At 39.8% G+C, this 15,543-nt stretch overlaps 1 long non-coding RNA gene across 1 annotated transcript; it reads left to right on the top strand.

The window, feature by feature from the left end:
* Positions 1 to 4,327: 4,327 nt before the first annotated feature.
* On the top strand, positions 4,328 to 15,301 carry LOC111097699. Its single transcript, XR_005365204.1, has 3 exons — positions 4,328 to 4,464; positions 5,513 to 5,553; positions 15,248 to 15,301. It is a non-coding gene; the product is annotated as an uncharacterized LOC111097699 (long non-coding RNA).
* The last annotated feature ends 242 nt before the right edge of the window (positions 15,302 to 15,543 follow it).

Here is a 15,543-nt window from a genome sequence, read left to right as displayed (position 1 = left end):
ATTAAATCAACTTATTTTTTACAGTTAATTTAACGTGATTTCATTTTCGTTACAGAGTCTGAATCCGATATTATGGAGAAAGCCAACTGTATACACAAATTTGACTCCTCAGGTGCTCTCTTGCATTTCATTCAAGTCTGACACTTCTGGGGATTACCATGACGTTAAATGGATGTTATTTTTCACATGCTGGAAAGCTTACTCTTCATCTTTTTCTTTCTTTAATGCAACAATTTTTAAGGCTACGGAACCATCAGATTTGTGCTTCCTTGCATCACTGATCACAGCCAACATTTGGAAGAAGTATTTTTTTTTTAATGCTTGGGAAAAAGTAAATACGAATATAAATGTGGAAGTGTACGCATTAGTTGCCACCCCCTGGGAACTGTACTTCTTAATTGTCCTTTTAGGAACAGTGGCGTCTAAATAATAAGGCTCTCCAGTCCCTGAGAAGACACAAAGTATCTGAGGAGCAGTAAGTAGGGGCTGGGCCTCATGGAGGAAGATATTTCATTATTATTATTGTTGTTGTTGATGTTGTTATTATTATTATTATTATTATATTCAAATGAGTGCCTCTGGGTGATCAGTATGGAACAGTATTCTTTTCTTCGCAAGAACCCCAAACTATAAAATGGGGGCGAGGGGAGGAGCAGAATGAAAGCCACAAATGTTTGGTGCCAATCAACCGCAGTGAATCGTGAGACACGGGGATGAAGGGAGCGATTCGGTACATTCAAATCTACCCTGAAAAGTGTTAAAATGGAGAGCGTGGCTGGAAACAAATGGGAAAGCAAGATTCAAAGGTTGCAAGTGGTGGTGGAAAATTCTAATTAGACATTTACGTCAGCTTGCAAAGCTCCTTGTTTCTCCCAAATGTTGGAGTGTTTCTTGTTCTGTCAGTCTTCAATTGAAAGTCCTAAAAAAAAAAAAAAAAAAAAAAAGAGGAGGGGAGCTTTCTGAAACCGTCGTGGAACTCTCAGGCCAGTGAATTTCAGAGGTGGCCCCAAAACGCTTTGGCTGGGGACAAAGTACCCTACACCAGAGGACAAAATGAAAATAGGAAGATGAAAAGGAAGAGAGTGCACGTCCGTGGGCCTCTGTGGCCTCCCCCCCCAGGGGCCCATGAGCTTCACCAGAAATGACCCCGCTCCCTTCCCTCCAGGTGCCCACTGCTGGCTACTCGGAGGCCACTTGGCCTGGCTTCGTCCCCCCGGGGAAGTGTTCATGATCGCAAATTTGGCCAAAAGATTTTTTTCATTACCCTCCAACATTTCCTTTCACCTCCAACCCCAAGGCAGGGCCCTGGCTTTCCCTTTGGAGCCGGGAATATAAAGACGTGGGGCCATCCGGGCTGACCCGAGGGCCCTTCTGTCAATCACGGCCTCCTCATCCCTGCTCCCTTTCACACCAGGCAGCTGGACCCATCGCTGTCAACCAGGTAACAACCCCCAGACAATAGCGGACTGAAAGCCTGGTCTAGACACTCTTTTAGCCACTTATTTGCTCCTCTTGGCAGCTGTTGAAGCATAAATAAGCAGTTTGTAATCAGAAAGCTGACATCATCGCAGCTCGGCTGAGAGGGGAGATTGTTCCTGAGCAGTGAGCGGCTTTTTTGTGTGTGTGTGACAACAGATTCTGGGGTGGGGATGCAGATTTGTGCCATGCTAAGCTGGTCTTTCTTTGATTTACAGAAGACAATTGGACCAGGTCCCCAGCTCCTGGACATACCAGGATTATTCTTTCGTGTTCAGTTCTTCGTGGCCAGTAAAATCGATCGGATAAGAAATGGGGGGGGGAAATGGGTCATGGGCTGGCCCTGGCCATAGGAACAGAGCGGGGCACACGAGAAGTTTGGACTTGAGACGTGTTCTGGGCCACCGGGCACACCTCTCGGCAGGGCCTTGCCAGTGCGCCTGCGGGAGGGGAAGGGTGGGAGACACCGAGGGGAGGTTTGGTACTAGATCCACATGTCTGAATGCTTTGAGAAATGAGTAGTTTCACAAAAGGCAGCAGAGAAACGGGTGTGTTTATTCCTGCTTCCCAAGTGTGGCTTGTTGTTTTTTCTTTCTTTCTTTCTTTCTTTCTTTCTTTCTTTTTTTTTCCCCCCTCTCAAGATCAAGTTTGCCATTCAAAGTGATTGGCAGTTGTCCTCGTGAAAGGGAACAGACATGAGCCATTCTCTAGAAACATTGACTCTCCATCACCTCCACAGCTGAGAAACCCCCTCTGTAGGTGTTTCCCCCCGCCAAAAAGTGGCTTTGTTACTGGAAGGGACAGAGATGGCAAGATGGCAGACGTGATTTATTTATCATAATTGATTTCTTATAATTGTTTTGAGGATGCTCCCAAAGGAAGGAGAGCTTCTCTGGTTTCTTTTAACAGTGTGGCTCTGATTGCCCTGATGCCTGCCTGGGACATCTGACTCAAGGTCTGTTGGTAAATGGTGAGGCCGAATGAATGTCAGGATGCCACAGAGGCTTGCTACCTGAAACCCATTCAGGTGGTTCTGCCCATCTCTGGTTTCACTTACCAAAAAAAAAAAAAAAAAAAAAAGCATTTCAACAAAAATATTGACTTCCTAGCTCCCTGAGGGTTTCTGGTATTAGTTTGCTATAAGTAGCTCATGATTTAGAGTACAAAGGCATTTCCAGAATGCATGTTTAACAAAATGACATAGCAGATAATTGAAATTTATTTGCAATTTTCAAACTACAATAAACACAATTCTCCTTTTCTTTCATTAATAATCGCACGGCTAATGCATAGCAATCCCTCTGCAGCTTTTACAAGCAAACTTGAGCTGCTGTGTTGTAATAGCTGGAAAAGTTAATGTAGCTTGAACAAGGTTCCTAATTGTCCCTGTCTCTGTCATATTTGTCTACTTGAATGGTCCTAAATACCACAGCGATTAATTACTACAGAGCAGGTATTACAAGATGTTATCATCCTTCCCCAACTGTCTGGGTGAATGGAGAGAAGCAGGAGATTGTTCCAGTGTTTCATCTTTGCTCTTCCTGTAAGGCACTTTAACCAGAAGATTTAACGTGTCAAAGTTAACTGCGTTCTCTAGCAGATATTCACATTCTAATTAAAGATTAAGAACGTAGTACATTACACTGTGATTTGTCATACATGGCTTGTTAAATAGGAAACCTACCGGGATTCCCTAACATTTTATAAACATTATTCAGGGCTTTTAATGTGGGCAAAGAGAAAGATGATTCAACTGCATTGCAGTATGGAAAGCAGGTCGCCCTCCACCCCCCCTCCCTACCCCCCCACCCCCAATAAATAACAAAACCGGAGAACTTGGGCAGTTTGGAAACTGCTTTTGCTGTGGAGATTTTGTTCAAACCATGAATCACCTCTGGTTTGTATGTGATGGTGAAGGGGGAGATCCTAATGATTATCCCTCGGCGTTTTTTTTTTTTTTCCCCCTACTTTTGCTTTTTGCTGTCAGCTAAGTAGAGGAAGGTAAGAGTCTTTGTTTGAATTAGAGTGCCAAAGGACGGAATAAAGATGAAACAGTGTTTCAATATGCAGCCTGAGCTTTTCAGTTGATTCTCAACGCCCTGATCCGCACCGTTTCTAGCACTGGTGGCACAGGACTGGTTCACATCCTATGATTGCCTGAGGAATAAATTAATGAGGTTACTGAGACACTGAACATTTGCATATTCACGGATGCTTATTAGGTAGAAAGTGAATGCCAGGTGCACTGAATTTGGGGGAGACAGGATTTGTTAAGAATTAACATCTTTCCGTTCCTCAGAAAAGGGGTGTCTTGTCACTAAAAATAATATGCAGGCAAAACTCCTGCCTAATAACTATCTGAATAATTACGATACAACAGAAAGCCAAGGCAAAAGAGGGTCTTGCCTGAGAGCAGCAGAGAAGCCACTGCAGTGCCCTCGTTATAGGGAGACCTGGATGCGCTGGTCCTGGAGCGTAAAGGAAACAAATGCCCTGCTCTATTTGGATTTTAGGCTTTAATTATGCTGGTGGCGTGCACAGCCGAACACGATGCCATCTTCCCGAATGCAAAATTATCAATTTAAAGAGACCTTTACATTTGTAAATATTATTATTGACAGGTCGCCAAGCTAAGCTGGAGCAGGGGAAAGCTTTTCTAAGAAATTCGGTCCGAACCCGAATCGCAGAATTAGTTCTGACTGTTTCTCTAAGGGGTATCGGTCCATAGTTCCGGAGTTGGGGATTTCTGCTGGGGCTGTGTGGAAGCATGTTATTTGAGCTATTTGTATCTCATTATGGAGAGAAGTTTTTATGCTGCTCTGGGTTGTGGCTTGGAGACTGGCTCCTCAGAGCTCAAATGGGCAGATTCCGTAGTCCTCTTGTCCTTAGGAATACTTCGTAAAACAGAATGAGGACTGTCCATGGTTTTCAGAGCACTGAGCAGTGGGACAGCCTGCCTTGCCTTTTTTTTGCTACCATTGTATACAGGTAGGTTTTCTTTCTTTCAATCTTTTTTTTTTTTTTTAATTTTATTCCATTTTTCCTCTTTAAAGAAAATGATTGGCAGCATCCAACCTCAAGGAACTGATCTATCAAAATCAAGCTGGGATAAGTATTTCTTTGAGAAATAATATATATTTATCAACAGGCTCTATTCTGCCCCCTTGTTTCACTGTACCTTGCATACCACTTCCCTTTCCTGGCCAAGGCCAGTGATAACCCCGTATTGAGAACATCGTCAGTGTATCTGTGTGTGTGTGTGTGTGTGTGTGTACATATGTATATGTATATATATATACATACATATGTATAGATATAATTTTTTCAAAGATTCCCTGGTGTGCATTCTATATACATTCTACGGTCCCTTTCCTTGATTTTAAAAATATTTCCAACAGCTAAACAGTATTTTGAAAGATATTTTCCCTGTTTTTAAAAACAGCCTTTAAATATGAACGAGTTAAATGTCTTCCCAGAGAAAAGTCCAAGGGGCTCTCAGTGTTAATTTCAGTATTGCATCAGATCTCAGCTTTTCATTTATTTTGTCGAGGTTCAGGGGTATAGTAATTGTCAGAACAAACCCCCTCAAAATATTCTGTGCATGTTTTAAAATTTGATCTGTTCTCTCACACAGATTTTTGATGCATTCATAAATGTACTGAAAAAAATCACACTGATCTCGACGAGACAGAGTTGTAAGCAGGAATCTTATATATTTTCATCGAGTATTACAGATCTCTTACTATTCGTGGCTAATATTGTATAAGACATTTTTTTTTAAATGCGTTTCACCCCAAAAGGACCTGCCTGAAAACACACACTGCAGTAAAATCACTGGAGTCCAGGGTTTTTGTCACATACACAGAGCACAGATTTTTTTGATTATGTAGATTTCTTTTCCTACTGCAGTTTCATATGCAAAGCATGCATCAGCCACATCCATGCTATCTCCTAAAGCAGTCATTCTGAAACCCAATCTGGGGACAGTGCAGACTAAATAAAATTTCATTTTGATTTGGCCTCCCGCTGTGAATAGGACTGCTTTGTCTCAGCCGACAGAACCAGCAAGCCAGAAAGGTATGTCCTGTTTTGCATGGCTGATGGTGTGTCTTGAGGCTCAAAATCAGGCCGTCCTGCTCGGGCTCCGCGGCTCCTCCAGTCTGCTTTCTCTTTCACCTTCCATTCGTCTTTTCTCTTTCCCCTTCCATTTGCTCCCGTGCTGCCTGTCGTCTACCTGCAGGGCAGAGCCGTGGCAAACCCACACCGATTGTTTACTTTGGCATATGTTTAATAGCTTGCGTGGCTGTTCGCATTTTTTTTTCACTCTCTTTGTTGGTGGTGGCTTTTTTTTTTTTTTTTCCCTTTTCTGTTTTGGTTTTTGTTTTGTTTTGCTTTCCTTGCCCATCTTCGCTTCCTCCTCTTTCTCAGGGTGTTGAAGACTAAAATACTAACTTAAAAGAAAAATTGTTTGAGTGCTGCTATGATGCTCCAGAGATTTTACTGGAAGATTTGTCATGCTGAATTTTATTGTAAATTTGAGGATGCGTTTAACAGCTTTGAAGGACTTTAGTTTTCATGGCCCTTTTGAGCCTATTTGGCAGAAAAGCAATTGCCCATTTTAGATAAGGGGGAAAATATAAAATAAGGACTCTCTTCCAATGGGATTGAACTGTTTTGCTACCTTGGTGTGTTTTATAAAATGCATCGTGGTGTTTGCCTGAAGAGCTGCTCAATATGATGCTTTGTAAAGTGATGACCTTCATCTGGATGGAGTTCTCTCACTAGAGACTGGATTGTGGCAAATGCTCTTCTTACACTTGTCCCACCTTTTGGAGAATGTATTGACAATTGGGGACAACCTGCTGTGATGTTCTCAGAAGCAGCTCTGGATACAATGGTGAAGGGCCAGGGAGGCTGACAGGGGTGGGAACTCTGCTTTCAAACCCAGTTTCTCCTTGGAGTTGTCATTGCCCTGAATGACCTCATATGATACCATAAGGAAAAGAAGTTTTTCCCTGGTTTACATATTGACCTGTAATTAATAATCTACATTAGATTATGGAAAACTGGTGAAGATGGTTAGAAAGTAAATGAAAATAAATTGCTTAAGAAAAGGGCAAAGAGTGACTGCTCTCTGACTCTGGGCTCAGCATAAGTAATTCCACCTAGGATAGAGAAGAATAGTAATTTAAAAATATATATACTAATTAGCATAAGGGTCCTATCCACTCATTCACCCAGAAGTTAGAAACAAGATAAGTCATGTAGCTTGGTAGACGGTCAGAAATTAACTTTCATAAATCCACGTTTCAGCCATGCCAGTGGTCTGTGGTGAGTTCTTGATGCCATTTCTGAAATTCAGTGGGTGAGGATTTTGTCATTACAACAGATTTTCTTTTTTGCCACAAAATCTTTAAATTCACCATTGTGCATCTGTTAGCCAAGATCCTTGGGCGAGGGGATTCATCAAAAGCTTTAGGAATTTACTGAGAGTTCCCCTACTTACCATGTACAACAGGTTGAAGAATAAAGTAAAAGTTAGTTAAGGACAATGTGGCAAAAATAGTAGCCTGAAAACAGCCTAAGACATTATTTGATAGAGATGGCACAGTCATACACCAGGAAGAGGAAAATGGCGGTATTGGGCACCACTGGTAGGGTTTGAATTGATAGATGGATGATTTCCAATATTATCCAGTAGTAAATTTTTTCTGCTCTACACCTGCTAACAGAGCCCCTTGGTTATTTCATAGCTTGATAGTTGACATTAAAAAGCCCAGATTTGTATTTTTGCCTGGTCTGTACGAGGTCTTATGGTGGCCACTTACTGGCACTATAGGGAGTTTTTGATAACCAAGTGATTGTTTTAAGAAAAAAATCTGTTATGTTGCTACATAGGCTTTTTTAAGCAAAAATGCAATTATTTAGCAAAGATCAAATGACCTTTTTAAAAATTACAACACAGACATTGATTTGGAAAACAAGATACTCATGAAGGATCTATGTGTCCATAAAAATACATTGGCATATATATCTACCTTATGTGTGTATATATAGTTATACATAATATATACAGAGAAAAAGAGAGACTGAAGTAATCATGCTATTAATAAGCATCACAAAGTTTATTTTGAAGATAAAAATCAATAAATATATCTAGCAGACAAAATTCTACACTAAGGTTTGATTTATTATACACATGTGATATATACCAAAAGTTTGCATTGAGCCACATGATATTTTCATTAATTCATGAGTTCATCGTGGATTTCACCTGCAGGAGACAAATTACTATATCATGTCATTTGAAATCACCTCAATGAAGAACAAATGTTTGCCTTACATAAGTCCATGCATCTCTGTCTTTGGTGTCCGCCATGTCTCTTTCTCCCCACGTTTTAGTTCATGTTGCTCCATAAATATGATAGCTCAGTGTGTCTGCAAGCACTTAATATAATAATTTGATTAAAATATTGAAGGTAATGACTGTAATGGTGGTGCGTGGCATGTGAGTAGAGTTTATACATATTTTATTTGCTAATGTTTGTGATGACCACAATCTGACCTTCCATTTTTCATTATCTGGATCCCTCTACAATTAAGAGAAAGAACACTGACTGAAGCTAAATGTACGATGTAGCCAAGGACAGATTTCTGTTTTCTGTTGACTCCTCCTAACTCTTGTGAAACAGCAGATACTCAAGGAATCTTTCTTGAGAGACTGAATGAGTGAGTGAATGACCCTGGTTGAGCACAGGAGGAGAAGAACGGAGGCCCCTTCACTGGCTGGAGCCTGCCTCTGCACCACTTAGAAGTCATCACACATGAAGGAGAGAAAGGTTTCAAAGCCACAAGTTCTCCACTTGGGTCCCACAGTCCTCCTAGGTGTGCAAATCCACTGAAAACACATTTATGTTTGTCCAAAGAAATGTCATATGACATGCTCAAGTATGTCTAAATAGGACCCCAAATGGTAAGGATCCAGGAGTTCTAAGGTGATCTAGCTAGAGGAGCATCGCAAGTAACAGAAGGAAAGTCATAGCATTCTCTGAAAAGGTCCGGATGATACAAAGAAAAGAAGTTTAATTTATTTATACTCTGTGACTACTTCCCAGTGTGGAAAGTTTATTTTACATTTTTGTAGTCGTGCTAATCAAAAACCAGAAAGAATAAAGAAAATGCAAGTCAGAGTCCAGACACTGGGCACTGGGGAGGTGTCACCGAAAAAATATCTTTGGAGTTATTTCTCAAAGCATCACATTAGATGTGGAACAAAAGAGTTTATATTGTTTTTATAAAAATAGTTGCATTTAATAGAGATGCCATTTACTATACTGATTTTAATCTGAAAAAAATACTCTATTTAGATGGTGTGATAATATTAAAGGTCATTACAGATCCAAAAACTCCACCAAAAACTATGAACATTTGGAATTTTCTGTTAAGACTTAGGCAGCTTTGGAAAATCCCCACAGTGTAGCAGATTAGGGGAGAGAGTGAAGTAAATTAGTCCATGAACAATTTGAAATCTAAATTTACCATTGGAAGGAAGACTTCCACTTGACCTATGAAATCAAAAGTTGTATGGTCAGAAAATGTCTGTGAACTGTGACTTTCATGCACTTGGAAATAATCTTAGACTTCAATATTTTTATCTCATGAAAGGGTCTAGGAAATTTGAATATCAGAATAAACAGGACCTGAGTGTGAAGGTATAACACTAGACACTTGCCATGCCGATGCTTGTCCTCAAAAAATTGAAGAATGGTCATAATGCTTCTTATGAAGCCCACATCAAAATGGCCGTTGCTCTAGTCACGTGATTAGACAGAGGGGGTCCCCCTGGTTGAGCTTCCCTGGCTACTTGTGATTATGTAAGGGGTGGATGCTGCTGTCACAGGGCAAAGCAGCCCCATAGCAGGGTCTGGGAGTGAACCACTGGCCCCTGAGCTGGATGAAGCACATGGCAGGGAAGCAGTTCTATACACAGACGGTGGGTGTGCTGAGGTCATGTGGTGAGGAGGAGTTACATTCTCTTCCCCTATCGTTCTGTCCAATCCAAAATGAAGATCATAAGTCCACTAGCTCCAGACTGCTTTCAGGAACCGCAAGCAGGCATCTAGAAACCAGACACAAGTGGACTCAGCAAGGAGAAGACTGTAAGAAAATGCAAAGCTACCATGTGAATCTGGGAATTCCTACTTTATCCCCAAGGCCAGTAGAATTCATAAATTGCACCCACCTTTCCTGACACAGCAGAATGTCATCTTAGGGAAAGATGCACAGAGGGGGCAAATACATAAGAGAATGGGCATTTTATCCAAATGGAAGAATGAGCACCAATTAAGAAAGACGGCTTAAATTATCAGGCCTGACAGCTCCAAACTTGATTGGACATTTAATTAATTTCTCTCCCTTACCCTCACTCACAACTGATTGAGGGCTCGGGAAGACGCAGATGAGCTGCAACCAAAATTAGGAAAATAAATTATATTTTCACTTTATATACCAGTTGTATTGTGACGACACTTTTGCAACAAACTACTCTTAAAAGATCCTAGATTTTCACATACATGCCTACCACCAATAACCCGAGGAAATATTAGAAACTTCATATGCCAATCTCAGAAAAAGAGGAGGAAGTAATGTTGAACAAATACTGATTGCAATATGTCAAATTAATCTTCAGTACCTGCCATGCAATATAACTTTGACTCCAGAAGATAGACTTCTCTTATGTATGGATTTTTCATAACAATTTCTCCATCTCTGGAATGGATCTTTGATACACAAGGGTGGGCTCCTGGCTGCACTGCAATTATCTTGAATCCAAATCCTGAGCTAGTTCATAGGCTCATCTCAACAGGGGCACAAATAAAACCAGATTCTCTTTCCCCAGAATATGAAATTTAAAACCAAGAAGTCCACTTGCTGGAGGTTGTCGGATCTGAGTGACACTAACGTCAACACGGCAGAGGACACATCCACTTTATACCACTTTTCAGAAGACCTAGAAACTGGCCACTTTTCTTCTTCTGCAGATCTGATTGGTCACCTCTTTGCATTTAGTGCCTTGAAATGTCACAGGACTACCATGTTAATGAATTCCCCCTTCCACTTAAGTTTTCTCGAGTTTCTAGTTTTTTCAACTTAACATGCTGCCAGCCAACATGTGAACAACAAATTCTTAGAAATCAGTGAAACACCCTAGATATTGAACCGTGCAACCTAAGGAAGGAAGTATAGAAATGATGAACACTCACTTAGTCTTGAATTTGCATCCAAGTGCTGAAACTGAAAGTTATTGAATCTGGTGGTGGATACGTATATTCACGATATTATCCAGAAGTTTTCTAGAAAGGCACCTAAGTGTCTTAGCAATGCTAATTGTTGTTAATAGCATGAGGGTGTTATATTATAGACTTAAGTGTCCCAGGGTATGGTCTATAGAATAACTTTGCAAAATTTTTGTAATACTCCTTCGGTTCTGTTGGCTTGTTGATTCATGTAAGACATGTATCAGTTATCATGCACATAAGCAGAAAACTGCTGAAAATTCAAGAGAAAAGTCAAAAGAATCAAGAAGTATCGCAGCATTTGAGGATAAAGGCTGAACCTAGCCACTACTATAGGGATCTCATTATTTCCTAAACAGAGACCAGGGAAAGAGTTTTCAAACATCAGAAGAAAATGAATAAAAATCTCGATTTTTAAAAAACTATTATATTGTTTTGAAAGTTTGCTACTAAAGCATAGTCTTTTCACTTCACCAGTAAATCAAATTGATAAAGTGGTCAAAAACAAAACAAAACAAAACAAAACAGTGAGTGTTCTGAATAAGACCTACATTAAGGCTTGGTTTTCACATAGCTTTGACCCTGTAATATTTTATGACCCTATGCAGTAACACAGATTATTCATATTAGTGTCAGTGGTTTTATTAAAATAATGATTATTGATAGGTAATACATCATCAACAAATGTTTTCATAAAGCAGGGAAAACACTCTTAGTCTATAACATGCAAGGACAATGTTATAGAAAAAAATCAAACCTAGTATAGAAATCAACAACTTTGGGGGAGAAGGCTTCAACCAATTGTTGTAATGGTTTGTTCTGTGTCTGTGTAAAAGGGCAAAAGAAGGTGAATTTAGCTATACCATTATCGCCCGCCCACATTAAGAATGCATTTATTGCCCTCTAGCCCATTACAGACTGCTGTGCTTTACACTTACTTTTTTTTTTGCTTATTAAAAAAAATACTTGAATCTTTTAATATTAAATAATGCCCTTAAAGAGAACAGTATATGGGGGGAAGAGACATATTATTCAAGAGGTAACTATTTGAAGTCTAGCTAAGTAGTGATGGAGAGCAGGTTTTATTTATTTATTTATTTATTTATTTATTTATTTATTTATTTTGCCAGCTAGCTATTAGTATTTGGGGAGTATAAACACTAATGAGGGTGAGGAGCTAGGTGGAACAAGGGGATAGGGTTTGGGGTAATGGGATGAAATTAAGAAAAGGGAAATTTAGGTTGATTACCAATTGAACATCTTCTTAATGTTGAGGCCTATTAGACTGTAGGGTAATCTTCCAAGGGAAGTGGTGGGACTCCCATTGCTTAGATGCTTAAAATTCGAGTGGACAGAGTACTATCAAGAACACCCTGTGGTGAATGATCTACCCCGTTGTGTGGAATGAGCGAGTTCACCTTGGTTGCCTTTATAGGCTCAAACTTCCACACGACCTGAGGAGAGAAGGAAAGAAAAACAATCCCAGCTTGGCCCACACAGACCCACCATGCCCAAGTAATCATTTAAAAATATTTCTTCGGCTTTTCACCTGGAACAGTCTTCCTAACACTTCCACATAACCCACCTTTCCCGCCCAAAAGACAGTTCTGTTGGCAAGAAAGGCTTTCCCAAAGATATACGTTTCCTACCTAGAAAGTTCACATCTTTGTGAGATTCATAGAAATCAGTGTCTTGTGTTATGTGATACTCTGCTTTTTAATCAAGTAAAATATGGAGCAAGCAGGCCAATGTCATTTTAATAATATGGCTACCATGAGAGTCGTGGGCATATATGTTTTGTCATTGTAGAAAGACAGAAATGGAGGGGATGTCATTGTAGGAAGACATAAATGAGGAAGAGAACTACAGATTGAGAGAGAACAGATCAGATTAGCAATCAATGAACATTGTACCATATTCTAGGTAAAAGTAAGGAAGAACAATTAGGTAAGAAAAATGCGTATTGGAGCCCATTCCAGTGGACCTGGAAGTCCATTTCAGAAAAGGCTCCTGCACTTCATGGGAACATTTCTAGAAATGGATTCTAGAAGACATGGGTACGTTTTATGATTTTAATGAAACTGTGTCTCATACTCTTTGATAAGGGTTCCGTCAATCATAATAAAATTTTTTATAAATATTATATCCATGTGGCGTTAGATTAGTTTTTTTTTTCTTTTTTCTCAGAATGTCTCTCTGTTCTGGCTTAAATAAACAAGCCCAGGCTTTTACAAAAGCCTTCACAAAAGAAGTAAGGCTTGAGAATGTATCTCTCTATATAAATTGCTGAACTGAAGGGACAGTGAGATTCCAAATGTGAATGTCACAATCAGGCATGTAGTGCTGAATATCCTCCACTTGCCGGAGGAGACAGAGGAGCCTGAACACCATGGGGAGGTGAGGGCAGAGAGAACTGTGCCCTGAAACTCTCCATTAAATACAACCAACCTCCTCCGCTGTAGAACCGAGTAGAATGTCAACAGCCTTACTTCCATTTAATTTTAAGGAAGTTTCTCATTGGTCTTCTTCCCTTTCTAGTAGACTGGCTACAAAGGTAATCCTTGGTCTTCAGAGAAGGTAATTTGGGGCAAGAGAATAAAAGTATGATTTTCTTTCAGTCTCCCTTCTGATAATTGTTGTGTAAGAAGGAAGACAGTTAAGAGAAAAGATTAAAATTATAACTCCCATATTACATATGCTGGTCTGGCTCCTTTATTTCTTCCTCATGGTAAATTATCTCTGTCTTGAAAAGTTCAATGTTGTATTTGATTATAAAATCACTGGAGTCTAAATCAATAAAAATATCTCACTCCTACTAACTGGGCTCACACATAAAATGAACATTTTCCCCCTCAAAAAATTACTTTCTTTTCCCTTGTGGGGAAAAATTTCTTCAGAAACTTGTGATCATACACAAAGAAATGTATGTTTCTGAGTTCATAGACTTACGTGCAATCTATTGCTTCAACCTGCTGCTTGAAACAGATCTGTGTGACACTTATTTATCGAGAATGCTATTAGGAAATGACCGGGTCCTGGGTTGTGAGCTTGAGGTTCTTGAACAATTGGCAGGTATGTCCTAACCCATAGGCTACAGCCAACACCTATAATGGTGCTGTTGACCGTGACCTCCCTCTGGGATACCATGGTGCATAGAACAGTGTCATGAGTACAGAAACACCATGCACATTTTTCCCCCATCTATTCTCTTCCATTCTTGACAAGAGGCCTTGATGGCTGACAAACTACATTTTATGGCTAAGAAGGCAAGTGATTTGTTTTCATGAGGTTCAAGGTTAAGGTTCTAGCCTCCCAAAGAATATCTGAGCTCATGTTCCAGGAAGTCCCCAGATCAGGGTTTCTTAAAGTCAAAATATGGAATCCGAGCAACGTTAGTCATCTGAAATAAGCACCAAAGTGTTTTCACTCCAAAAATATGACTCCTCTGAAAATATTTCAAAGTCACTGAAATGTACCTTGAAAACAGTATATGCAATATTAAAATCTCCAAATACTCACTTCTTATGTTCGATTAGAGGATGGGTTTTTTCTTTCTTAGTTCCAAACAGTTCAATTTACTTTTAAGATAATAATACTTTATATGTAAATATCTTTTCAAGGCACTCTCATTTTGTCTTTTAAGAAATGTTCAATTTTTATTACCAAAAAGGTTTTAATTTAATTATAACTGAATTTTATTTAACCAACTGGTAGAAGAAAAGTAGAGTTGCAATAAAATTCACATACAAGATAAACCCGGCTGTAATGATAGATTTTAACAAATTGTGACCACTTAACGCATTTTCCATCATATCTGCTGAAGTTAGCTTTCAAATGAGAGTGGAATATTTACATCTCATAAAAATTGTGTGTCTTTTTGAAGCAGAGAGATTAAAGATACCCCAATATTTCTTTGTTTTATTGACCAGCAGAGTGATTAGATTATGCTTCTCAGGAGATATTTTATATTCCAATCTCTTGGAGTTGTGGCTTCTCCCTACATTACTCACGTGTGGTCCTCGCTTCCACACTATACAAAATCCTGGCTGGCAGGGGTGTGTGTGCTTTATTTCTCTCTTGCTATTGGATAATGTTCCCAACTTTACTGCTGATGCTTTAAATGACCCACCTATAATTGACATTTTGACTCAATTGACAAAATGACTCAATGCTCAATTCCCACTATCTAAAAAGATTCTAGTAGTTTTGCTCTTCCTTGGAAAATTTTCACAGAATTTCTTCCATTGACCCAGATAACACAGGGTACCCAAAGAACAACAGGCAAAACCAAGAGAAACACTCCAGGCTTGCATTCACTGTGAGCGTGTGGTCTGATGGGGGTTCCAAAATATTCTTCTTAGGTCTTTGCAACAGGGTGAGATGGGAGTGACATAGGTCTCTGCTGGCCCCCTGGGGAAAGCCTGCTGCCTGAGTTCAGCAAAGCCCCAGGCTCACTAGCATCTCATCCCTCCCAGGTCAGCTGTGCTGCAGCCCTGGGAGGCACGCAGGCCAGAGGAGGGAAGGAAGGCATTCAAGGTAAGTGTCATTTTCAAAGTCATAGAATCAGTAAGGAGCATGAATCAGCATTCAAACCAAGTGTTCCGATGATGTTACTTGTTAGCTTAGACCCCGCTTAACTTAGCCAAAATGTGTACTTCTCCTTTGATTGACAGGGAGGATTTGAGTTTGTATTTCAAAAGCGAAGGAGAGAGAAGCTTAATAGTGCTAAAGTTCAGAGACTGTGCTTTAGTTGAATTTGTATTCCTACCCA

This window comes from Canis lupus, chromosome 10 (genome assembly GCF_011100685.1).
Source record: "Canis lupus familiaris isolate Mischka breed German Shepherd chromosome 10, alternate assembly UU_Cfam_GSD_1.0, whole genome shotgun sequence".
In the NCBI taxonomy this organism is placed as follows: domain Eukaryota; kingdom Metazoa; phylum Chordata; class Mammalia; order Carnivora; family Canidae; genus Canis; species Canis lupus.
The sequence above is the reverse complement of the archived record's forward strand: the minus strand, read 5'-3'. Positions and strand labels throughout refer to the sequence as shown.